A 26,027-nucleotide genomic window follows, 5' to 3' on the forward strand; every position below is an offset into this window, starting at 1 on the left:
TTTTTTGTTTGAGCAATAAGTATAGCTTTGGTTTATGTTTATTTTATTTATTTTTATTTATTTATTTATAAAAGAGTTTCTATACCGTCGATAAGACAAATCATCTCAATGGTTTACATGGCATAAAAATGTCAAATAAGTGTTCTGTTATAAATACAGACTTCGTTATTTTCATTAATGCACAATGTAAGTTAATTGTGTGTGGAGGGGGGGGGGGGCGGCATAGCTGACGTTTCGCCTAGGGCGCCTAATACCCTTGCACCGGCCCTGTACAGAAGGCAGGCATTTTACAAAGTATGGGCTTCCTTTGCGCCTGAAAGACCTTTACCAGTTCATCTAGACCCTGCAGCACTTCTCCCTGAAACTCCACCAACTCACCCAGACCTCCCACCCAAAAGCTACAGAAAAAAAAAGCTTGATATCAATAAGTACAGTCTTTCCCAACCTTTTCATGCCCAAGGCACACCCACACTAGCAAAACTGTTGTGTGGCACACCAGCCTCCATGGAGCGGGCAGTGCAGACATGGAGGGGGGTGGGGTTGGTTGGACAAAGACACTCATGCACCTATCGCGAAGCACCATCTCCCATAGGAGAAGGAAGAAGTTGGTGCGGTGTGGGCAGCCGCCTCGGCTAGTTACCTTGGCTGCCTGCCGCTACTAGAGCTCCTTCAGTGCTGCTGCTGCTCCCTACCCTCGAGGTGTGTCACACTCAGCCAGTGCTCGGTGAACATTCTCCCCATCCCTGGCCAAGACAGAAGCATGAAGGAGACAAAGACAGGAGAGATGAGGAGGTGCTGTGTGCATTGTGTATGTTGCACAAAGCGGGGCACAAGCTATCCACGCTCCAAGCCTCCTGTTGTAATTAGGAAGAAGCACCATTGCATGATTACACAGAGTCTCATAAAAGAGCTCCTACGTGTTTACGAGCCACTGCTGGTGTCCCGTGTTGCGGCTGGGGTGCTGAGAGCAGAGCCCAGGTGCAGAGATCTGAGCATCAGGCACCTGTGACGTTTCTGTGGCACACCTGATCAGGCATGAAGGCACACCAGTGTGCCATGGTTACAGACTTTTGTTTTCAGTTTTCATTTTATTTTCCCTCGGCATTTCAATGTTATAACCAAAAAAAAAAAATAGTGGGGAAAAATTGACTTTTCCACTGATTTTCTCCTGTTTGTTATAGCAAACATTTTGCCACTGACTTTTTTTTGTTATAACATTGAAATTTCCAGGGAAAATAAAATAAAAAATCAAAACAAAGGTCCTTAGCCATGGTACTCTGGCTGGGAAACATTGAATTAGCAGGTATAAAAGAATATGAACAAATTTGGAAATGCAAACATGAATACCGCTTACAAAAAGAGCAACTGGTGTGCAAACTTCTGAACCTTGCCACTAAACTGCCCCTTTTTTCCCTGCTCACATTTCCACATGACACTGCAAACGCACGCATACTTTTCAGGTTCATAAAATGCACAGATGCATGCACATGCGACTTATGTGTGCATAGGCTACTTGTACACGGGCAACCCCTATATTACCTTCTTAATAAACTCCTCTAAGTGGAATGTAAATACTTTGTCCTGTTATTTCTTCTAAAAATCCAGTTCACGCTTTAACACATTTTTGGAAGGCAAAATGTTACTAATAATGTTTGGGAATTTCTTTTCTTGAGACCAGCATTTTGATCCGACACAAGATGCCGTGAATTTGTAGTCTGCAATATTGTCATTGACCAGCAGATGGCAATAAAGACCAAACATACAGGTTCACTTTAACTCTTGGACTACAGATGAAACTGAAATAGCAAATGGCATTATGTTCCTATTTTAAATAGAGCAGGGATCTAGCAACTGCATTGGTCCTGGAAAAAAAAAAAAAGAAACTGGAGGTTTTGCAGGTTGAGACACCTTTTATTGGATGAGCATAAGAATAATCCAAAGCTGTTGTGCTGGAGGACGAGAAAGATCCGACTTTCTGAAAAATGGACTAATGCGGTCTTGAAAGCCTCTGTTCTACATCATCTCTGGATTATTCTTATGTTGGTTCAATAAAAGGTGTCACAGTTCACAAAGAATCTATTATAACATAGTAAATGATGGCAGAAGAAGACCAATTAAATTCTGTATAAATATAAATACAATCACCATTGTTTACATACTACATGCTTTTTCAGCAAAAGAGCTCAAAGCGAGTTACAACAAGTTTAGTATTAAAACAGCATTTGAAAGCATTTCTGATATACCCTAATAAGATCAGGGTGCTAGCAAAGTAAGGCAGAACAGGTATGATAAAGTAACATTTGGGGAGGCGTAATGAAGCGGAGGTATCATCAGAAATCATAGGGATATATCAGCCTAGCCTTTTGGGTGACGATTGGGTAAGGTGCAAAATATTTCTAGGTGACTGAGAGCAATTCTGCTTTCTCAAGTAGTCTTTTAGGTGAGGACAGGGTAAGGTGTGAGGTAGTGTTCTAGGTGTCATCTGGATAAGGAGCAGTGATTTAGAAGCTGGGGAAAGATTGCAGGGGTGTAGCAGCAGAATTGACTGTGGTGGCTTCTGTTGCATAGCAATAGTTCTCTTAGATGCTGGGAAGGGGGTGGGTGGGAGGGAGGGAGGCGCTTATGTCAGCTTCTAGCTCGAAGGCTGCCTCTGAGAGCCATAGTTTTTGTAAGTTCCTGAAAATTAGGAGGGTGGGTGCATGTCTGATGTTAAGAGGAAGGGAGATGCACAGGGTCAGAGGTGAACCCGAGAAGGTTCTTTCTGGTTCTTGGGAGGCGCAGTCCCTGTGGTGTTGGGCCAGCTAGGTAGGCTTCAGATAGAGAGCGAGGCGAGAAGGGCATCGTCTTATATTTTTATGACAGCATCGCCAGTCATATTTCACAAAAATAGATCTTTACGTCTTATGAGCGATGAACAGTATAATCAAACCTAATGCAGTAAATAAATAGCCTGGGCTTTCCTACAAATTGCTATCACACAGCTATAAATCAGACTCTTTGAAAACAGATGTGGACACATCCATCAACTTGCTGAACCTCAACTACTTATATTCATGAAAAATGCAAAGGTAAGGCTCACTCTATTTTTCATGCACTGTCAAGTACTGCATAAGCCTGGAGTGCAAAGATTTAAAAGCAGGTGTCTGTGCAATACACCTATAGAAAGCACAGTGGTGATATATTTTTTTAAGTTTACTGAAAACTAGTCTACAAGAGAATGAATCTAGCTGCACGCTGCCAAGACTGATCCCTTGTGCTTATGCTTCTGCTGTGGTGGGCCAGGGGGAGCAGCCTACTCTGTGGCCGGGCCTCGGACCAGGAAGGGTTGTTGGTGCTGCTGGGTCCCTGCCCAGGAAGAAAGATCACAGCCATTGCCAGCTGGAGGAAAAGAAGTGGGGAGGGAGGGGAATGGACAAAGCGAATGGAGAGAATGTGGTGGGGATCAAAAGAATAAAGGCAAAACGTATGTAAAAAAAAGTTAAATAAGCAAATCAAAAGATGAGAAAACACAAAAGATGAGCCAGCTAAGAAAAATACAAAAATATATGGAAAAATTAGTGAAAAAAAAAAGAGTCGGATAGGGTCGGATGGAGTTTCTATCAGCTTCTAAAAGATTTTTGCTGGCACTTAACTTTCTAACGGGCCAATACAGTAAAAGTCTCAGGAGAGCTGGTGAGCGCCCGCTCTCCCGATGTGTGCACAGGCCAGTGTCCTGGGCATGCGATTCAGTATCGGCCCGTATGCAAATTAGGGCCCGCGGTAAAAGGAGGTGCTAGGGACACTAGCGCGTCCCTAGCACCTCCTTTTTGACAGAAGTGGTGGCTGTCAGTGGGTTTGACAGCCGATGCTCAATTTTACCGGCGTCGGTTCTCGAACCCGCTGACAGCCATGGGTTCGGAAAACGGATGCCTGCTAAATTGAGTGTCCGTCTTCCAATCTGCGGGCAGATTTTTAATTATTTTTTTATAATTTTTTATTTTTTTTTAATTTTTGGGGCCTCTGACTTAATATCGCTATGCTGGCCTTTGGCAGGCATTCATTTCTGAAAATAAAATGTGTGGCTTGGCTGCACATTTTACTTTCTGTATCATGCGGGAATGACTAATAGGCCCATCAACATGCATTTGCATGTTTACCCCTTACTGTATAAGGGGTAAAAATAGCACGTGGAAAACGCGTGGCCAAATGGGGGCTAACAGTGCGCTCAGCCTGAGCGCACTTTACTGCATTGGCCTGTAAAAGATTTTCAGCCCTTCTACAGCTAAAGAACAGAGACTGCTGGATATAATAAACAGAGACCCAAAAATCTCCCCGGTAAAAATTGTTAAAGCACAATAGTGAGAATACAAATATATGTAATCTTTTTTTCTTTTTCATGTATTGTTTTTACTTGTTTTATATGGAGGAAAAATACTTCATATGCCAGACCTTAAGCTGAATTGCTTGCAAAGTGGTTGTTGGGTTTGTCTGGTGTGCCTTGGTTTGTGTCTCTGTATGTGATGTGGTCTCTCTGCCTATGTATGTAGGAGGGAGATATCCCATGTTTAACCACTGAAACTATTCAATATAAATCATAATAGCCAAAGAGGGATGCAGACAAGTATGCTGACATGCCAAAAACACTGTCACAGTGGAAAAAGAAGACACTTTGCCCAGCTGAAAACTTTAACCAGAACTGAAGGATGATTATCAAGATCTACTGGTTTGTAAACTCCTGTATAAATAAAACTAAGGCAGAGGGACAATGCAGTAACTTTAGCTCAAAAAGCAGAAGTCACTGTCCAGCCCAGGGAAGTCCATAGGTCAGAGGGGCCCCAACCCTTGCACAAAGGGGGAGCACTCTGAAATGGAGATAAGTTGATGTGACTGACAGCCTTAGTGGCCGGATCCCCCCCCCCCCAAATAAAAAGGGAAGGGGAAAAAGTCCTGCCATGCGGCAAAGACCCTCTACCCACTGCATGATTATGCTTGAGCTTATGCATATTTATCAGCTGGAAATTATAAGACAGGGACAAACCAGGAGAAAGGGAGTGGACTCGAAGCAGATCCAGCATCCCCCCCTGCTATTGAGGAGGGAGAAGACTAGGTGTGGCCAGGAGACAGGAGAGAGGAAACACCCTCCCTGAGGTTGAACAGTGGCTCGGACTCTGAGGAAATGAGAAACCAAGAAAAGCCCTGCAGCTCTGCCAGTAGCAGACACGGAAGCAAGCCTCCTCCCCAGGCGGTTCGCCTGACCCCCAGCCAGAGCCTGCTTCAGAGGTAAACAGGGGGAAATTGCCTGAAGTTGGGACCAGAGCTAAGTAAATTAGCCATAAGTATTAATATATTAGGCAGGCTAAGGTTTATGGCATGTTTGAAACCACCCATGGTACAGAACCTTATTTAGGATAAACTGGTGCGCTGGAGCAAGGATGTTAGAGACGTGTGTTGTTATCTTCTAAATGGTAATCCTGACAAATCTGATAATAAAAGTCTAATTCTGTGGAGAAAACATTGTCTTTTCCTGAACTTAGGAACTGAGGTGGGAGGGAAACCGGAAGTGACCTGTAGCAGACAGATTTCTGCACCCCTAAAACTTATCTACAATATATTTTATATATATATATTTATATATATCTATATCAACACATGCACACCAATCTTGGGGGCCCCCAACCAACTGCATGAATGAAAGGGGGACTACTGCTCAAAAAGTCTGGTCACCCCTGGTGTGTATGACTTTCTATACTCACTAGATCATCATAAAGCATTCGGCAGAAGGCAGGTTTTACCCCCTTCTCCAAACTCTTACAGAGACAGGGGGCTTGCTTTCTCTGTCTCCTGGCTCCTAAATTTACTTCTCCTTTTGACCAGAAAATGATTGGGCTTCCCTGACCAAATCCTGGACTACACCACTGTGGCTACTCCTAGAGGGAAGTGCTAGAGCAAATGGTTTAATCCACTCACTAAAAACCTTAATATGTTCTCCACTGGGAGGAGCATAAACCTAATGGTCAGACCATAGTCCGTGTTATATTATTGTGACTAAAGACCACTGCATGTGTTCAGGGGCTTGAAGATGAAGTAGTTTGAGCCACAATGTCCAATTTTAATAGGTTTCAGTACAGAGCTCATTTCTGTGAGCTTATGGCAATACAGACTACATAGAGCAGTCATTGAGGTACCTACACTACAGGTGGTCACAGAAGAGGAAAGGGTCAGTTGCCACCAGTGCCTTTCTGAGTCAGGGCAGCCAGATTTCTCTTGGATCTCCCCCTAGAATGCTTCATTCTTTTCTCAGTCCCTGTCCTCTCACACAGTTCTTAGAAGATCCTTACTTACAAAGAAACAGATGGCTCAAATATGCAGTCATGCCACATTTCTGCTCTCATATAATTCTCTGCTGTTCCATGACCTCATCATTTGGAGTTCAGTCTCTCTCATACGTCTTTCCTCTACACTGACAAGAAATCCCTATGTTCCAGACTTACGTCTACTCCTCTTGGAAGCCAGCAGGAGTCAAACAAAAGAGAAATGAGTATACTCTTTTTAGAGTGCTCATAACTTCCCTTCTGTAAATAACATGCTCATGTTAATGTGCACAAGATTTGCATCACCATGCTACTATGAACATTTTTTACCATACTGTTGCAGGTTCACTCTGTGGGTGTGGTAAGACACATATCCACTGCGCTGAAACACTCTCTCAATACTCTCTCTCTCTCTTTCTGTATTGCCTGCCCTGAAACACAAAGCCAGTATCCTGCAGACTCCCTTCCTGACAGGATCTGCCTCACAAAGCATGTCACACTCATAAACTCACACTCTTTGAGTCAGCACTACTGTAGATGCCAGGATAAGCAATATTTTATTACTAACGCCAAGTTACACTCCAGAAAGCACTGCAGCAAAAGTGATACACAGATATAGCAAGGACAATAGTTGCAATAATGTAGTAAATACAACTTTTCTTGCAATTATTAGGAGGGTAGATGAAGATTCAGGAGTCTCTCTCTCTCTCTGTTAATTATACCTTTTTCATTTGCACATCTGAAAGTATGTTTTGAGAGGTGTATGTATGAGATTTCCCAAAACATGGTTCAGGGAGAGAAAACAACTGACTTTCTCCTGTGACTAACTCCCTCATCACTGAGCTTGTGCATTTGTTTACTTTTTCCTTTCCCACACATGTTGTACAGTCACATGAAGCAGGGGTCAGTGGTAAGAACGCTGAGTCCAATGAGGCCTATCCTCTGAATACATCCTAAACCAGCTTGTCAGACTTAGTGTTAGCAAGCCCATTACACATAACCCAAACAAAATCTTTTTGCTTCATTTGTTAAGCGGCTTTTAAATGTGCCTGTTAAATTTTTTGCAAGCCTATGCTAACATTTTTGTGCACACATTTTATTATCTTATTATGTTTTATTGCCTCTGGTATAAACTTAGGGACTCATTTACAAAGCTGTGTTAGGCATTTAATATGTGGTAAACGTGTTTATTGCACTGATAATGTGAGGTATTTAATATAACATGCATTACTCTGCTCCCGGCATCGCAAATATGCTGAGCTGATTAGCAAATAAATGCATGCTAATCAGCTCATTGCTAACATATTATATGCAAATCAAATAATAAAACTTGCTTCAAAAACTGCAAGCAGCGTTATTTCATTCAAAGTTAGCAACAATTCAAGAGTGTCCCGATGCTATTGCGTGTCCCGATGCTCCTGGGGCCATGCCTTAAAGGGGCTGATCAGTCCCAAGAAACACCCCCCCCAAGAATGACAAAAACCCTGGCGGTTTCTAGAGACCTCTGCCCTACCCTCCCACTGCACCTAGAGGTGGCTGAAGTTCCTAAAAAAAAGTTTTTAAGCCCAAAACCCCTAAGTGCAGGCCACACCCCAATCCCTCCCCCTTTGTCACAAAAATTAACCCCCCTAGAGACTGACTCCCTCAATCTTCCACCCTAGCCCACCTTCCCGACCCTCTTTGGACTTACCAAACTTGCCCTGGTGGTCTAATAGAGACCCAGAATGCCCCACAGGCTCCAGACCTGGCAGTGGCCATTCTCCAAAATGGTGCTGGCCAGCCAGTAGTTTGCCTTTGCCCCTGTCATGGTATTTTCCCCTTCAGGAAACATCCTGCAGCTTAGTAAACAAGCCCCTGAGATTGTAAGCACTCTGAGACAGGGAATTACTTATGGCACCTAAATGTAACTCAGTGAAAAGGCATGAACTAAATATAAGCAAATAAATTGCATAGGCCCTTAAAATAAACAAATAAAAGTAAAAATAGCTGATTTTATAACTCTTCACAATAGGATATTACAGTGCACTCACTGAAAAAGGGCTGTGCCTGCAAAAAAGAATCATTTAATCTCTCCTCTCTTTAGCGAAAATCCTTGTGTAAGAAATACTTTACAGTGTTCAAATACACAGATGTTTTGGGGTTTTTTTTGTGGATCCAGAAGTCTTCTTTTCATCTCAGCACACTCTGTGTTTTGCCAGGGGAAAAAACTTCAAAGAGTCATGTGCCAGGTATCAGATATAATAGTCCTCACTCCTTGTTACTCAATGTCACAGTGAGACTACATTCAGGCACTCAAAATGGACATTGCTGCTTTATACAAAAGCTTAGTTTTTCAAGGGAAAATGCCAAGCACTTTTATAAAAAGGCTGCTGAAAGTCACATGACTTCATGGGCCAATCAGCATCAAACAGACAGAAACGCTCATTGAAGAACAAAAGTAGGCAGGGATAAACCAATCAGAAGAGACTCCCACAATGCAAAACATGAGAGAGAAAGACATCAATATAATCACAAAAAAGAGTCTCCATTCATGCTTGGTGTTTAGGCCACTAATATTCAAATTAAAAAATCCAATTCTTGTTCCATCCTGAACAAAGCAGTATTAGGAAGTAGGAACCCCCATCTCACCAACCTTGGTTCATTTTTTTCTAAAATAAAGAAACAAAAGGTCACCAGCAGAATTTTCTGTTTCTACCCTGTACGCCACAAGTGAAGTCACCATCCTATTATTTTACTTTACTTTAAAAAAAAAAAGTTATATTTCCATACTTTTGCAATTATAAAGGGAAAAAAGGAAAGCAGCATCATAAAAATAGTTGGTTGCATATTACAGGAAGTTAATAGAGTGGGGCAATTCATTTTCTTTCACGTACGGTGGAGGGGAAAGCATTTTAGGGGATAAGTTTTGAACCTGCCTGCACTGGTGTAAAGTCCGGCGGTGCGTTTACAAAGGGAAAGCATAAATTATCCCACTAAAACTATCTGTACACATTAACTCCTGCTAATATGCGCGCAGAGCTTTTTAAGGAGAAATAAGTGCCCGCTTGTGAAAATGCCAAGGCATGGACGTATGCGCGCCCCTGTCTCCAACCTCACCTCCGAGAACGCCTCCACTCACCACAAGGAAAAAGTAAAACGCGTGCAGGCCCCCCCCCCCATGCCCAGTCTTGGAAGCCAGTGATAATGTGGGCACCAGGCTGGCTCCTCCCCCCGGGACTGAATAGTTAACAGGGGGGGGGGTGGTGTGTGTGTGTTTGAAGTTAGATTATTTTTATTCGAATAGGTGCACCGGGATGATCTCACAGGACCGGTCAGATCCTGGTTGGTCAGTCCCAGTGCATCCAGGGACCAATATTTTTTTAACTCCGTGGGGGGTATAAAAGGGTGTAAGGGGATATTGCAGAATCAGCTGCAGCACTGACATTCGGCCTGGAGTGAAGATGACCTGACTATCTATCCTTGAGTATTGTTTAGACTGGAACTGCTGGCAAGGAGTAATCCTGTCCCACAAACACACAGTCTAGTTTGGCACGCACACTTGTTGACATTGGGCTATAAAGGACGAACAGCTATGGCTGCAAAACGGGGAGAGCGAGAAACATACTTTCACTTTGCTGGTATGCAAAGTGCTGTGTGTCCTTTGTAGACGTACAAAGTGACAGGGTCCCTTTTGCCTGTGGTGGGCTCTCTCTCTGAGGCAGGCTGATGAAAAGGGTGTTGTGAGTATTGGCCGAAATATTGTGCACGGATACAGATGAATATGCTTAGCAATAATGCTTAAGAACTGTACATGCTTAGAACTGTATACTTTAGTACTTAGAACTGTATATTTTAGTGCTTAGAACTGTATATACTTTAGTTCTTAGAACTGTATATGCTTAGAATTGTATATTTTAGTACTTAGAACTGTATACTTAGAATTATTAAGATTGTATATCAATAAACATATTATTTTACTTTTACCTTATTCTCGCCTACCTGATTCCTTACAAAGGGGGTGTTACCTGTGTGCTGCCCCCTTTCCTCTTGTTCCCTTCCCTCCCTCCCCTTCTTTCTGTTTTGGGGCATTTTGATAGTTTGTTGCAGCTTGGGGGGGGCGGAGTTACCAGAGCCATGGTTCTTATGGGGTGGGGCTGAGAGCAAGGAATCCGCTAGGTGGCGGGTTTCCTTAGCTCTGGTTGTTGTTTGAGTTGCATGTGACTGGGTTCAGCCACATGGTTGGGACCCCTTGCAGGGCTATGGTGGGGGTCCCTGTTAGCAGCGGGATGCTGCTGGCTATACAGGTTTGGTGGCCTGTGTAGGGATCGTCTTGCTGGGGAGAGATGGATAATTCTTCGAGGAGGGTGGGGGTATGTATGTTGATTCTGTTGGCTCTGGTGATTGTATGTTTAATAAAGCTGCGGCCTTCTTTGAATTCCAACTTACTGTGTCTGTGTATTATTTGATGGCTGTATTATTGTGAGGAGCCGAGCGAGAGGGGCCTTTGTCCTGGCTGCACATATTATTTCTCCTTGCTTGTTCAAAATAGAACATCATCAACTAATTGTTTGTGTGAACTAGGATTAGCCACCTGATTTCTGAAAGCTTTTAGAGCAGTTGTCCTCAACCCTCTCCTGGCATAGTTTGAGGTGTCATCATGCGTTCTCTGAACAGCCTCTTGTTGCTTTCTAGAAAGCTTGAAATTTGAAGGAATTTGTGTTCTCTTCTCATTTACCTAGGGATGATCTACATCAAAAGAAGTATGGAGATGGTTCCCTGAGTGGACATTATGTAGGAAATGTGGAGCATGCAATTTGTCTATGGAGACCCAAGCTTTCACTTATCCTGTCTCTGGCAAACATTCTCATTTGTGTTCACTTATAACATGTAAGTCTACTGCAGTAATTTATTAGATTCTATAATCATGCAACTTGATATATACAGGCAAGACCAAGCGAGAGGTAAAAGATGGAATTATGGAGCATCATAGCTGTTTACAATGTGCATGTGTAGAAGCACCGACGGTTCAAAGTTGGCTTAATGTTTCACATTATCCTGATGAACTTTTTGGTTTTACAGCAGTTATGTTGTGATATCAGAGGAAGTGACTTGGAAATGTGTTTGCTATGAGTAGAACAAAAATGGATGTTTATACTTTGCTCGCTCCATCTGCATGGTTTAACTCTTAATGTGGATTGGAAAGTATTATTATGAATTAACACTGGGACAGGTTAATCTTACAAGGATGACCAAATGTGTTGATTTTTACATACCTGCAAGTCATAATTGCCTTTAGATTTTCATTCATTACTGTTAAACATGTAACCAGATGCAACCAGATTTTTTTTAAATGCCCACTTCAGTATTATATCATGAATGTTTTAGCTCTTAGGCAATTTTCAACTTTTTGAAAACTGGTCTTGTTCAACTAATTGTGGGCTTTTTCTGGCAAAGTTGGAGTAAACAGAAGTCATGCAGATGTTCCCTGGAAACAGGACAAAGAGATTCCTGAAATGCTGGTGTTGAGATTCTGGACAGATTTCTTCATCTTGGTATTTGAGAAATACTACACATGTATATGCCTATAGTCATCTCTTGGACAGTATATTTAATACATTTTTTTTTTTAGTTTTTTTTGGAAATGAATAAAAATGGACTAATTTGAAATTTACACTTAATGAGATTTTTATATTCCAAGAGATATATGATTATTCTCTGGGTTAAGCACTTTATACAACTTAATCAATTAAAAAAATAAATTTAAATTGTTTTTGAAATTGTTGTGCTACCCCATGTTCTATTAAACAAGCTTGCTTACCATAAATGCTGTTTTCCATAGATAGCAGGATGAATTAGTCATTACATGTTGGTGATATCATCTAGCAGCACCAAACCATCTTGTTTCTCCTAGCTAACAGAACTTTAAGCTCTACGGAGTATATGCAGGAATTCCCATGCAGGTGTTGCCTCGTGAGCCTCTTCAGTTGATATCAGAGCTAATTCCAGCTCAGTAGTTGACTCTCCAGGGAAGCAGGCAGGTATTCCATGGCTAATTCATCTTGCTATCTACAGAAAACACTGTACGGTACACAAACTTGCTTTCTCTGTCAATAAACAGGGTGAATTAGCCATTATTTGTGAGGAGTCCCAAGTTGAAGGTTGCAGTGGAGTGTTTACTGAGTAAGCAAACTAGACTCCACCATGGAGGGAAGACTACTGTAAAAACAGATTGTGCAAAACTGCTTGCCTGAATTTACTGTCAGTTCTTGAGAAATTATTGAGACAGTAATGGGACATAAAGGAGTGAACAGATAACCATCTGCAGCTTTGCAGATGTCTTCAAGTGGAACTTCTCACAAACAGGCAATTGAAGAGGCCATAGCTCTCACTTATTTATTTAAAAGTTTTAATATACTGTTTTACACTTGTTGAGCCTTGACAGCATCTGTGATTTGCAAGCCTGCTGAAGTGTAGCAGTGTTGAATGCATTCTGCTATCCAATTGGACAATGCATATTTGGTGACTAGTACTCCCAGTCTGTGTGAGTGATATGAACAGAAAGTTGTGGCAGAGTTCTTTTCTTGTAATAGGCAAGAACTCATTTGCAATCTAAGCTGTGAAGATTTTTTCACCAACCTCAATTTCAATCTCAACTTCCCTTACACACAGAGGGGCAGATTTTAAAAGCCCTGCGCGCGTAAATCCTTCCGGATTTACGCGCGCAGGGCCCTCGCGCGCTGGCGTGCCTATTTTGCATAGGTCGCCGGCGTGCGTAAAGCCCCAGGATGCGCGTAAGTCCCGGGGATTTCGAAAAGGGGCGGGAGGGGGCGTGTCTGGGGGCGTTTTGGGGGCGTGCCGCGGCGTTTCTGGGGCAGGCCCGGGGGCGTGGCACCGGCCCAGGGGCGTGGTCGAGGCCTCCGGACCAGCCCCCGGGACCGGAGGATGGAGCGGGGCTGTCGGCCGGCGCGCGCAAAGCAGGCGTAACTTTGCCGACAAAGGTAGGGGGGGTTTAGATAGGGCTGGGGTGGGGTGGGTTAGGTAGGGGAAGGGAGGGGAAGGTGGGGGGAGGGCGAAGGAAAGTTCCCTATGAGGCCGCTCCGAAATCGGAGCGGCCTCGGAGGGAACAGGCAGCACCGCTGGGCTCGGCGCACGCAGGTTGCAGAAATGTGCACCGCCTTGTGCGCGCCGACCCCGGATTTTATAAGATATGTGTGGCTACGCGCATATCTTATAAAATCCAGCGTACTTTTGTTCGCGCCTGGTGCGCGAACAAAAGTACGCGATCGCGTATTTTTTAAAGATCTACCCCAGAGTTTATAGGTTCACCATCATAATAGGAACTCCCTTATTCTTAAGAATAAGGAAAATGAAGGCTGATAGCCGGGAGTGCCTATTATGATGGCGAACCTATAAATTCTGTGTGTAAGGAAAATTGAGATTAAGATTGGTGTTACTGTGTGTGTTCTCCTGTTGTTTTGCCTGCCACTATCATTTTGAAGGATTTTCACCTTTATGTGCATGCGGCTGTGGAAAGAAAGTAAGCAATATGATGAACTTATTAAGACCACCTTTGGGAGAAACTTTGATTGAGTGCAGAGGACCACCCTATTATGGAAGAATTGCATGTATGGTGGGTAATGAGCGAGATCTTGAAGTTGACTGATTCTAGCTGAAGTTACTGCTTGACTTCACTGCAACTGAGTGGGAAGATGAAGAATCTTGTACAAGGATTCTGATGATGTGTTCACACTGATAGGCAAGACTGCAACTCTTGTCCAAGGAATTGCTGTAGTGAAAGTGGAAAGCAGCAGCTGGAAGCTTCCTTCTGTCTCCCGAGTCAGAGAGATAAGGAAATTCTTTACCATATCCACAATCTGGTCAAGTGACTGATGTGTTCACTGACCTGGTGTGGAAGGTGGCATATTCTCTTCAGAGACTAGAATGGGTTCTTGTTCAAGAATAGGAGGTCTATTGGAGGTGAGCGATGCTATGGAGTAGACCAGATCTGGAGCCTCCAAACAGAAGCCCTCTACCAATGGGAAGGAGTGAGGGCTCATGTAATTGGAGATGGCAGAGGTAACAAATCCCCTTCTGCACCTGCTTGAGGGTGACCAGCATACAGCTGTGTAGGCAATGCAGTTTGAAGAATCTTCTCTGAGGCTGGATGCATCGGTTGTGGCCATAGAGGGGTCTGATGTTTCGATGGAGTTGAATGACTGTAGGCTGCAGTGGAATGCTTCATTGAGTGCGTCAAGGGGTTCCCTTTGAGCTACATCAACAGTGGCAGCGCAGAGCTGGAATGTCTCTTCAATACATGTGTTGGGAGCTCTGACATGGTTCAACATTTTCTTATGGTGCCCTGTGAATGTGATGCACTGATGCATTTGGGTGCATTGATGAAGAATGGGTCCTGAGCGGAGAGCTTCAATGTGTTGTGCATCAAGTGCATTGATGTGCTTCGTATCAAATGCACTGGTGTGCTGTGGGTCAAGAGTTTTGATATGTGCCTTGTTAATTGCTAACTTCTAAATGCTTTTGAATATGGACTTCATGTTATCTATGATTACATCTTGTTATTAATGCATGTGTACCAATAATTTACTGAATGGTGTGGGCTTAATGGTCACAAAAGAGGTATAAGACACTTTAGGTAATTTTAATTTGTTTTAATGATTGAGTTGGATATGCCACTCCTTTTTGCAATATGGACATTTTGTGGTTATCCTTATTCAGCCTCTTTACACGACATCCCTATTGAACACTTCTCGAAGCTGAGTAATTTTACTACTGATAGCCCCTTAAACAGTACTTGCTTACAAATCATCAGCTGATGTCCAGCTGGCCTGTTTTTGGTTACAGTTTTTGATTATGACTCTCTTAATACGAGACAATGACAATACATTCTATTTTTTATTTTATTTGCAAAAGAAAAAAAAAAGACTGGTTAAAAAAAAAAATGGATGTATGATGGAGAAGATCAGACGTGTCTTTATAAGGTCTCATATGTTTAGCTTTCTGGCCCCCAGACTTCACATTTATGTAAGATTTATGGTGTGTTTGTGTAGTTTGTGTAGTATTAAATTGTGATAAAGTCTGAGCCACATTCATTCACTTTCTTCGTGGTGTGAGTAACTTTAGGTATAACATTTCTGCATGGGATAACCTGCACGGAGCAGTAGTTACAACCCTAAACATCCTGCTGGGCAGAATGGATTTGGGTCTTTATCTGCTGCCATTTACTGTGCTATCATCTTAGCTGAGAAAGTCTCTATCAGTGGTTGTACCTTTAATCATACTGCTCACGCTACACTGTGGTTTTGCAATCACAGCAGTGCTCTCTGCATACTAAACTAGCCAGAACACACACTGTATGTTAACTGTGATTTTACTAGTACATCATATATAATGCAGGATATATACACCCTATGCCTCTTTCTCTCTCTGTCTTTCTGAATCTTGGTTATATTTTTTTTCCTTGACTATCTCTAATCAGCAAAATGTAAACCCTTAAGGGGGCCATAAAACAGCTATAAAGCAATCTGGCTTCTGTTTCAGCCCCTCTCATAAGAAAGCCCTTACATTATTTATGAATACAGTAGCTTACTTTGTGCAGAATGCATCAGGAAGGCTCTATGAAGGTAGAGCCCTTGCTATAATGGCATGATTTTGGTGTCCTGACTCCATCTAGTTGTGCATACCATGCCTCAGTTTCTAAATCTCTATGAGGTCAATACTAAACACCCGCTGAGTAGGTAAATTTAACTGCTTATCTCTAGCTCGATATTCAGCCATACTTACTCAGCTAGAGGTGTGGCTGAACATTTGGCTAGATCTAGCCAGTCAAATTTTGACCCGGGCTAGAATTAGGTAACTTAACGGGTTAGCACTGAAACTGAGCGCTGGCTAATTCCATCCCCATTTCCTCCATTCTGAAGGCAAAATTCTGTGTCAATGGCTCTCTCACACTGCCCCCTCCCTCATGCAACAAGAAACAAGCCATGGTGGTGCTGGTGGTGGTGCTGGGGAAGGGGGGGGGGGGGCAGCAATACCTTCCTCCTGCAATACCCACCCTCCCACAAGGAACAAGTTTACAGTGCATCAAACAATAAGTCCTTGTGTGAGGGGATCAACAGCTCAAGCCATGATCCCCCTTCCTTGCTTCCTATCTGCAAAATATTACATTTCCCCCAAAATGGCTCCTTTCTGCACCCCTTAGGAGCCCCCCCCCCCCCCCCAAGCTCAGTATAAGCACCCCAGCATAGCTGGAAGCAGTATTCTCTTTTCCAACCTGTCAACTTGACATCCAGTGTTGCGAGAGGGAAGGGAAATCATGGGGAAAGCTGTTAGTCCCCCATTGATTTATTCCTTTTTGCAGAAGGGGGGGGGGGGATGATTGTGGGGGTCCCTACCCTCTTTGATTTGATCCTTCCTGTGAGAAGAAGGATCAGACTGGTCAGATTTAGGTCTGCTATAGCACAGCCTAGATTTGGCCAACCAACAGGCCGATACAGTACAGTGAGCTCCGGTGGAGCGCACTGTTAACCCGCGATTGGACGCGCGTTTTCAATGCGCTAGCATTACCCCTTATTCAGTAAGGGGTCGAAAACGCGCGTCCAACCCCCCCCCCCAAACCTAATAGCGCCCGCAATATGCAAATGCATGTTGATGGCCCTATTAGGTATTCCCGTGCGATTCAGAAAGGAAAATGTGCAGCCAAGCCGCACATTTTACTTTCAGAAATTAGCGCCAACCCAAAGGTAGGCGCTAATGTCATGGTGATATTAAGTAGGAGGTCCTGAAAGTTACAAAAGGGTTAAAAAAAAAAAAATTGAAGTCGGCCCGCGGCTCGCAGGTTGAAAACCGGACACTCAATTTTGCCGGCATCCGGTTTCCGAACCCGTGGCTGTCAGCGGGTTTGAGAACCGACGCCGGCAAAATTGTGCGTTGGCTGTAAAACCCGCTGACAGCTGCTGCTCCTGTCCAAAAAGAGGCGCTAGGGACGCGCCTCTTTTTACCTATTTTTACCGCCGGCCCTAATTTGAATACTGAATCGCGCGCACAGTAGAGCGGGCGTTTGCCCGCTCTCCCGCGGACTTTACTGTATCGGCCCACAAGTTAGGTGATTAGCCCTGAAAGTCAGCATGCCCACAACCTGTTTCCACCTTGGGACCCACCCAGAACTTGGTAGGCTAAATGTAACCAATTAGCTTGAGCAATTTTCAAAGACTTTGATTTAACCAGCTAAGCCAGCTAGATACTTTTGAAAACGGACCCCATGTGCAATGATCGCTCCATGTCTGTGTTACCGATAGATCTGGGAAACAGGTGGCAAGGAGCGCTACTACTCCTGCCTGCCAGGCTGACCTTATGTGTTTTGCAATATAATTCAGTGACACCAGCTTAAAAGAATATTTGTTAGAAGACTATATTTCCTTCTTCATTAGGTCTGGGCCAATTGAACTGTGCCCTAAGTGTAATGATTAGAATTCCGAGTCTCAGCTGATGCGCTAAAAGGAAAAAAAAACAGATTTCTCCTTTAATGTACTGCACTGTGCTCCATGTTGCCTGCTTCCCAGGTCTCTCGGCACCACAGACATCAAGTGATCACCGCACTATGGGCTGTAGGAACTGTGAATATGCAGTCCTGCAAGTCCCCGCAGGCCTCTCCTCCTACTGGTATACTTCCGTTTTGAAACAGGATGTGTGCAAGCAGAAGGAGGAGAGCTGTAGAAACCGGCAGCACTGTTCCCCTGGGGCCTGTTGTGCAATGATCGCTCCATGTCTGTGTTACCGATAGATCTGGGAAACAGGTGGCAAGGAGCGCTACTACTCCTGCCTGCCAGGCTGACCTTATGACACTGGAGTGGGTTAGGAAAGAGAGGGAATCTAGGAAGGGAAGAAGAGGGAGGAGTGGGAGGAGAGAAAGATGTGAAAGAGTTGGAGAAGGTGTTGGTAGGATGGGAGAAGGGGATGTAAGGAAGAAGAGACTGGAGAGGGCAGCAATAGTTGGGGAGAGAGAGATACAAAGGAGGGGATAGGGAGAAAGGTGAGAGAAGGAGAGAGGCCAGAGATAAGAGGGGGAAGGTATGAGGAAGAGAAAGATGCGAAGGTGGAGGGAAGAGATGAAAAGGTGGAAGAGCGGAAAAGCATGGACTTGGGAATTAGGAGGAGATTGGGGATTCAGGCAGAGGGTGGAAGAGTGGGGACTCAGAGATTGGATGGGATACGGTGACTAGGTGATTTGGTTGGAGGTATAAGTAGGGGTGTGTGTTAGATGTGCTTGGGGTGCGAGTTAGGGTGCAGAAAAGTGCAGAGATGGTGTGAGGACCTGGAGAAGCTGGGGGCAGTCTGAGAAGCAACAGAAAGGATCAGAGGGCTATGGAGGGAATGAGAGGCAGAAGCAAGGGGAACATAATCTTCCTGTGTTTCCAGATTGTCCATTGTCAGAGACAGGACGCTGGGCTCTATGAACTGGTCTGGCCTGACCCAGCATGGAACTTATGTTGAGAGGGACATAAGTTCCATGATGATACTGAGGTGACAACATAATTTGAGAGGTCCATATTCAAAAGCCATTTAGATGGATAATATAATAGGGAAAGGGGGTTAAAGATGGTGCAAATAGAGCTGGAGAAGAGGTGAAAGGGGAAGGAGGAATAGGAGACTGGGTAGGAGCAGAAAAGAGGGATGAGTGGAGGATTTGGAGCTGGTGAGGGGATGAGGCAGGGGAAGAGAGATAAGGGCTGGGGAGGGGTGAGTACAGACAGAGGAAATAGGGTACTAGGGAGTGCGTGAAAGGGGGTGGGATAGAAAGCCAAGGAAGGAGACAAGGGGAAATGGGAGGGCTGGAGAAGGAGTGAGAGTGGTGTGTAGGCACAATGTGAAAGGAGAGAGATTGAGGACTGGAGGAGGAGAGGTGAAATCTAGCTCTGAGAGGAAGGAGAAGCAGGGAAGAAAGAAATGGAGAAAACAGATGAAAGGGAAAGATCAATGTCAGAGACAGATATAAGGGAAGAAAACTGGAGAGAGAAGAGATAGGAAATGAAAAGGCTTCAAAGACCAACAAGAGGAAAGTGAAAAAGAAAGCCCGGGGCCACCCTGATTACAAATATAAAAAGCTCAAGAAAGGTAGGAAAGAATGTTTTAATTTTCAGTTTTCCGAGATTGGACTATGTCAGCTTTGGGAATGTGCGTTTATTGCATTTTGATCAGTGCAGGAGGAAATGAGTTTCTGTTTCACTGGTGTTGTGCAGCATGCAGATTCTGACCTCAGGGTTTTCAGTTCAGTTTTTGTCTGCAAGTTTCCGTTTCTAGTCTGTGTCTCTTATTCTGTGTTAGGTAAGGGCCTTTTGTTTTTCCAATAAAATGTGTGGCAGTGTTCTAGGGCCCAGTATAATATTTGCAGTACTGCCTTTTCATAGGTAGGGTTGTTGCTGTTTGAGCCCTCACCATTAGTGCTATTACGTTATGATAGGTTTGCTATATGGCTTCTGCATCTCTCTTTTGCAGGGTTTTGTGTTACTTCACAAGGTGTCTGGCTGTGGACGGATGTTGTGTTGCTGATACTGAGGTGACAACATAATTTGAGAGGTCCATATTCAAAAGCCATTTAGATGGATAATATAACAGTTACCCATCTAAATAGCTTACCAAGCTATATTTAGCCCTTATCCAGCTAAATTCTAGCCGGGTAATTAGTTAAGAAGGGGGCATTCTGGTGAGGAGCAGAGTTAGACGGTTACCTTTTTTGGCTAACTATGGTCGGGTCGTTGGGCTGTCCTAAAGTTAGTCGGTTAGACATAATTGGCTAACTTTAAGATAGCTGGGTATATTCAGCGATGTGACCACTCTGCTGAATATACCTTGCTGGTTAGCTGGTTATGTATAACCGGCTAACTAGCACAGCTGCACTGTGACTGAAGGATCTCTGCATTTATATTTTGTATGGTAGGTTATAAGAGGAAATTTCTTAGCTCTACAAGTAATCTAAAATTCATCAGCATTCATCTTAACTGGTTCATGCTGTTATGACCATATTCTTTTCTCCATGCGTTGGTTTTCAGTCCAATTTAGCATTCTTTCTAAGGTACTGTTTCTAATTCACAAGGCTTTAAACAAGACTCCTAAGTTATAAGCTCTCTACTAAAGATTTATAAGCCTGAGAGAAGCTTTATATCTTCTGGGAAGTGCCTTTTAGATATTCCTACAGTTTAGCAAGTTAGGCTTGCAGATTCAAGAGAAAAGATGCTCACTGGTTCTAGTGCAATTACTTGGAACAGTTTGTTGAAAGCATGCTTTAAAGCCTTTAAAAAGAAGTTGAAACCCATTTATTTGAAAAGATCTTGTAAGACATGCAGTCAGTTATTGGCGTCTTTTAGATTATATTTGTGTATGCTGTCATGAATAAAATATGTGACTTGCTTACAATCTAAGACAAGCTGCAAATGTCTTAAACATTAAACTTAAAAGACTGAAGATTTAGGGGGCAGTGGGAACTGGGAAATTGGGGGGGAAGTGCATTAGTTGAGCTGGAAGATGGGTGTAAGAGAAGGGTGGGGAGGAGTCAGGAGATGGTGTTGGGAGGGGGGGGGGGGGGGTCAGATAAGGAAGTGGACAGCCTGTATCCCAGTTACTCCGTATCTTCAGTTTAATTATCAGACTTTGGAGAGGGGTTTGGTGGAGTGGGATTAGTGGGCAGAAAGGACCTATGGGCCATGCTCTGGACTTTATACGTGTCTAACAACACCTCTGCTGTACATCTAAAGCAATGAAACCTTAATAAATGAATACTGCACATAAATCAGGGCTAGATGGAGTGTTCACAGCTTTTCGTTCACTTGATGCGCAATAAACAATTCTGCAGTCATCCTGTTTTATATATCTTTCTTATGTAGGAACCGATTGTCCCTACTATGGAGTAATAAACCTTGGAAAATGGTAAAAGGAATTCTCTAACACAGAGAACATTCTAGGTAAAATAGAAGGTGTTGTGACTAGGTTCTTCCTGTAGGCAGCAGAGTACAGGCTTTCTGAGGAAGGTAAGACATTCTGAGCTTGCCTTTGGAGTAGGAGGAAGCTCTGATTCTCACAAAAAAAAGGGGAGTGGGTGGTGAGGAGCTGCGGAAGAATCATAAGGAAGTTTCTAGAGCTGTAAACAATGGAAAATGTCATAATGCCTCCGTATCGCTCCATGGTGAGACCGCACCTTGAATACTGTGTACAATTCTGGTCGCCGCATCTCAAAAAAGATATAGTTGCAATGGAAAAGGTACAGAGAAGGGCAACCAAAATGATAAAGGGGATGGAACAGCTCCCCTATGAGGAAAGGCTGAAGGGGTTAGGGCTGTTCAGCTTGGAGAAGAGACAGCTGAGGGGGGATATGATAGAGGTCTTTAAGATCATGAGAGGTCTTGAGCGAGTAGATGTGAATCAGTTATTTACGCTTTCGAATAATAGAAGGACTAGGGGGCATTCCATGAAGTTAGCAAGTAGCACATTTACAACTAATCGGAGAAAATTCTTTTTCACTCAACGTACAATTAAGCTCTGGAATTTGTTGCCAGAGGATGTGGTTAGTGTAGCTGGGTTCAAAAAAGATTTGGATAAGTTCTTGGAGGAGAAGTCCATTAACTGCTATTAATCAAGTTTACTTAGGGAATAGCCACTGCTATTAATTGCATCAGTAGCATGGGATCTTCTTGGTGTTTGGGTAATTGCCAGGTTCTTGTGGCCTGATTTGGCCTCTGTTGGAAACAGGATGCTGGGCTTCATGGACCCTTGGTCTGATCCAGCATGGCAATTTCTTATGTTCCTTTTACTACAGAAGAAGGACTCTCCAGTTTGAGTTTCCCATCCTGTAAAGGAGGAGTTGTTAAGGATACATGTCTGAGAAGGACCAGGTATTCTACCTAGATAACTGTTAGAGCTTTAACCTATGGAATAAGGCATTCCAGTGTGGGAGAAATGTTAACAGTCCTACAGAATTAAGGGGGTCATTCATCAAATAACATTAGGGTATTATCGCTGGGTTAGGGCCCTAATGCCTGTGATAAAACCATAACACATGTGATAAGTATCGCATCGTGAAATGTGTATGCAAATTTGAAAAAATGTATTTAAGTGGGAGGAGTAAATGGAAACGAGGGCTGTTAACGTTGCATGCAACATTGCAATGCACGCTATAACTACATTTTTCCTGAGCATTATGACTGCGATAGCTGTGCATTACGGCTGAAACAGGATTTATCGCAAATCCCGTTTTGAAAGAAAGAGAGAGGCTCTATAGAGGCTCACTGATTTTTGAACTCTTTATACCACTGTAAGGGGGGGGGGGCATTATGAACTTGGGGTAAGATTTGTGGGGTGAGTTGGGGTTTAGGAGGCAGCTTTACATGCACAGTTATACATACGAACTGCACAGTTACCATTAGTGAAGCATTTAGTCATCCTGCAACTGTCATCCTGCAACTCCGCTACAGTGTTTCTCAGTTTCTTTGTGGAAACTGCATTGGTGATGGACATGGAGGGAACAAACAGGCTGATACAGTACAGTGCGCTCCGGTGGAGTGCACTGTTAACCCGCGTTTGGCCGCGCGTTTTCGATGCGCTAGCTTTACCCCTTATTCAGTAAGGGGTAATAGTGCATCGACAACGCGCGTCCAACCCCCCCGAAACTAATAGCGCCCACAACATGCAAATGCATGTTGATGGCCCTATTAGTTATTCTTGTATGATTCAGTAAGTAAAATGTGCAGCCAGGGGAAGGAATAGCCTAGTGGTTAGAGCAGTGGACTATGAACCAGGAGACCAGTGTTCAAGTCCTGCTGTTGCTCCTTGTGACCTTGGGCAAGGCACTTTACCCTCCATTGCCTCAGGTACAAAAACTTAGATTGTAAGCCCTCTGGGGATAGAGAAATACCTACAGTACCTAAATGTAAACTGGTGTGATATCTCAATTGAGATCAAATGTTGATATATAAAAAAAAATAATAAAAATTTTACTTTCAGAAATTAGCACTTACCCAAAGGTGGGTGTTAATTTTTGCAGGCACCGGGAAAGTGTACAGAAAAGCAGTTTTTACTGCTTTTCTGTACACTTAATTTCTGAAAGTAAATTTTTTGCTTTTCTGTACACTTAATTTCTGAAAGTAAATTTTTATGGCGATATTAAGTCGGAGGTCCCAAAAGTGAAAAATAAATTTAAAAAATAAATTTAAAATCGGCCCGTGGCTTGAAAACTGGATGCTCAATTTTGCCGGTCCGGTTTCCGAACCCGTGGCTGTCAGCGGGTTTGAGAACTGACACAGGCAAAATTGAGCGTCGGCTGTCAAACCCGCTGACAGCCGCCGCTCTTTTTACTGCGGGCCCTCATTTAAATACTGAATCGCGCGCACAGGAGAGCGAGGGCTCACCCGCTCTCCTGCGACTTTTACTGAATCGGCCTGAATGAGAGATCCCAGGGCTGAGAATATAATGGGTCCAGCAATTAGTCTAATAAACGTTTTGGGTCTGTTGGAGTCGTTGGTAATAGGCTGGATCATTATCCTATCTAATTGGCTCAGAATATTCCAAATATTCCAGATCACGTGCTGGGGGTCAAGCGACACAAAGACTTTCTGGGTGGCTATCTGTGACTGGGTGATGAGGAAGTTGAGAGTATAATGCATCACAATTCTGGAGGAAGGGCCTGGCTAGACCAGCTTGGCAGCTTCCACTCCAGTCTGCAGCAGCACTAGGAAAATCCCACTCAGGGCTCGACTCTCCATCTAAAACACAGTGCAGAGCTACTCCTCTGTTTCTTTGGGCCTGATGCAATACAGTGCGCTCACACGAGCGCACTGTTCAACCCGCTGTCAGATGTGGGATAAATAGGCGCCAATCCACCCCCTAATGCAATAGGGGGATTAGCGCCTATTTAACTTGCTTCCGACGCGGAGTGAATGAGTTAGCGCTCATCACATGCAAATGCATGTGAATGAGGCTATTACTCATTCACTCCAAATGCAAAAAGATAAATGTGCGTCTCAGACGCTATTAACGCCTGCCTGGAGCAGGCGTTAATAGCTGAGCGCATGTAGAAGAAGTACAGAAAAGCAGAAAAAACTGCTTTTCGGTACTTCTTCAATAATAAAAAAAACAAACCCTCGGCAGACCGCAGAGTTATGAAGTCCGGCGTCGGTCTTCATAACCGGCAGCCGCCGCGGGGTCGCATTAGCAAGGAGGCGCTAAGGTCACGCAAGCGACCCTAGTGCCTCCTTGTTAGCGTGACCCCCTAATTTGCATATTGCATGTCGCCCCCCCCCCCTTGCGGGCCCATGTGTGTGCTAAGAAAGCGGGCGCTGAAAAGTCAGCGCCCGCTTTTCGCAAAATGTATTGCATCGGCCCCTTTGTTAGTATCAGCGTTAGTGGGCACCTTATTTTGATCTGCTAATTTACAAGAGTGAGAAGATCTGAGCTGATTAATGTGGACCCATTTAAGGACATCTTCGCCATCAGGGGTTGTCTTAATTCGGATAAGATATGCGACTGGTGCGACTTTATCCATCATTACAAAAGGTTGTTTCCAGATAGGCAAAAATTTGCTTTCTTTGGCTTTGCTTTTACTGTAGTTACAGTAAAAAAAACCTTATCTCCAATTTTATACTCTTTAGAGGTAACTTTCAAATCATAATAGGCCTTTCTACCTCAGACATTCGTCTCCAAATTCTTTTGGGCAAAGGCAAAAGTGCTTTTGCAAATGTTCCCGCAGATGGGTAACATATTCATGTACTCCCAAACAATACTGTTTTGTAGGCTTACAAGTCCTCTCAATGTAAAATTACAAATAAACAACCCCAATATTAGAGGAACTTATTACTCAAATATTCAAAAATCATAAATTCTTGCTCTGGGAAATTGTATCAGAAAATTCATGTGCCTTACAGTCGTCTGGCTCTTGCCCACATAGAACTAGCCAAATTAGCATCCTGCATCCTGTAAAGCAAATGCATAGTAAGGTCATTTCTCTTCCTGTCATCATTTCAAATGGGGAGAACCCTGTAGTCTGGTGTGGCATGGCTTGGATAGCCATTAACACTTAGGGGTAATTTGATATTCCAGCCTTTACCTGATGTGTACACATACTTCTTTAGAATGCCGATTATGGTTTTCTGTGTACTTTCCACTTGGCCAGACAATTGTGGGTGATATGATATGTGGAGCTTACTTTTCACAGCCAACAGTTTCCACATATGTTTAATTACCTGTCCAGTAAAATGTGTACCTTGGTCCGAATCTACTTTCATGAGCAGGCCCCAACAGCTGAACATGTGTTTCAAGAGCAGAGTGGCTGTGGTTTCAGCAGTGTTGTTAGGGGCAGGAATGCACTCTATCCATTTTGGTAAACAAGCAGGTCATTGTGAGCATGTGTTTGTCACCCCTAGAGGATTGGACAACAGTCTATTTGAATATCAGTCTATCGGATCCAGTCTATTTGAATATCAATCCAGGGCATGGAAATGCCTCCCTGTTCAGAGGCTAGATTCATGTCTAAGCTGGTTGGGGGAGGGTTTCATCCCTCTCCCAGCTGCTATCACTGAGTTGATCAGTTTCAGCTAGCTGTGAGTGGAGACCAACTATATCCTTGGCTTTACTTAACTGCTTCTGGTATTCTTTAATTTGTACCAACAGCTTCTGCTTTTCGTTTTTGCAGACCAAAGAGGGTTTCTTGTAAATATATTACCTTTTGGCTACTTTAATTTAATTTCTCTTGTTTATCCC

General features: G+C 43.6%; 1 protein-coding gene across 1 annotated transcript in view; it reads left to right on the forward strand.

The window, feature by feature from the left end:
• The first annotated feature begins 9,724 nt into the window (after positions 1 to 9,724).
• The window catches only part of GTF2A1L (general transcription factor IIA subunit 1 like), a 140,694-nt gene continuing 124,391 nt past the window's right edge, over positions 9,725 to 26,027 (forward strand). Inside the window, exons 1-2 of the mRNA XM_029593397.1 lie at positions 9,725 to 10,009; positions 11,009 to 11,156. The gene's annotated coding sequence lies outside the window, so the exon portion shown is untranslated. The remainder of the gene's footprint in view (positions 10,010 to 11,008; positions 11,157 to 26,027) is intronic.

Source organism: Rhinatrema bivittatum, chromosome 3, assembly GCF_901001135.1.
Source record: "Rhinatrema bivittatum chromosome 3, aRhiBiv1.1, whole genome shotgun sequence".
Lineage (NCBI taxonomy): Eukaryota > Metazoa > Chordata > Amphibia > Gymnophiona > Rhinatrematidae > Rhinatrema > Rhinatrema bivittatum.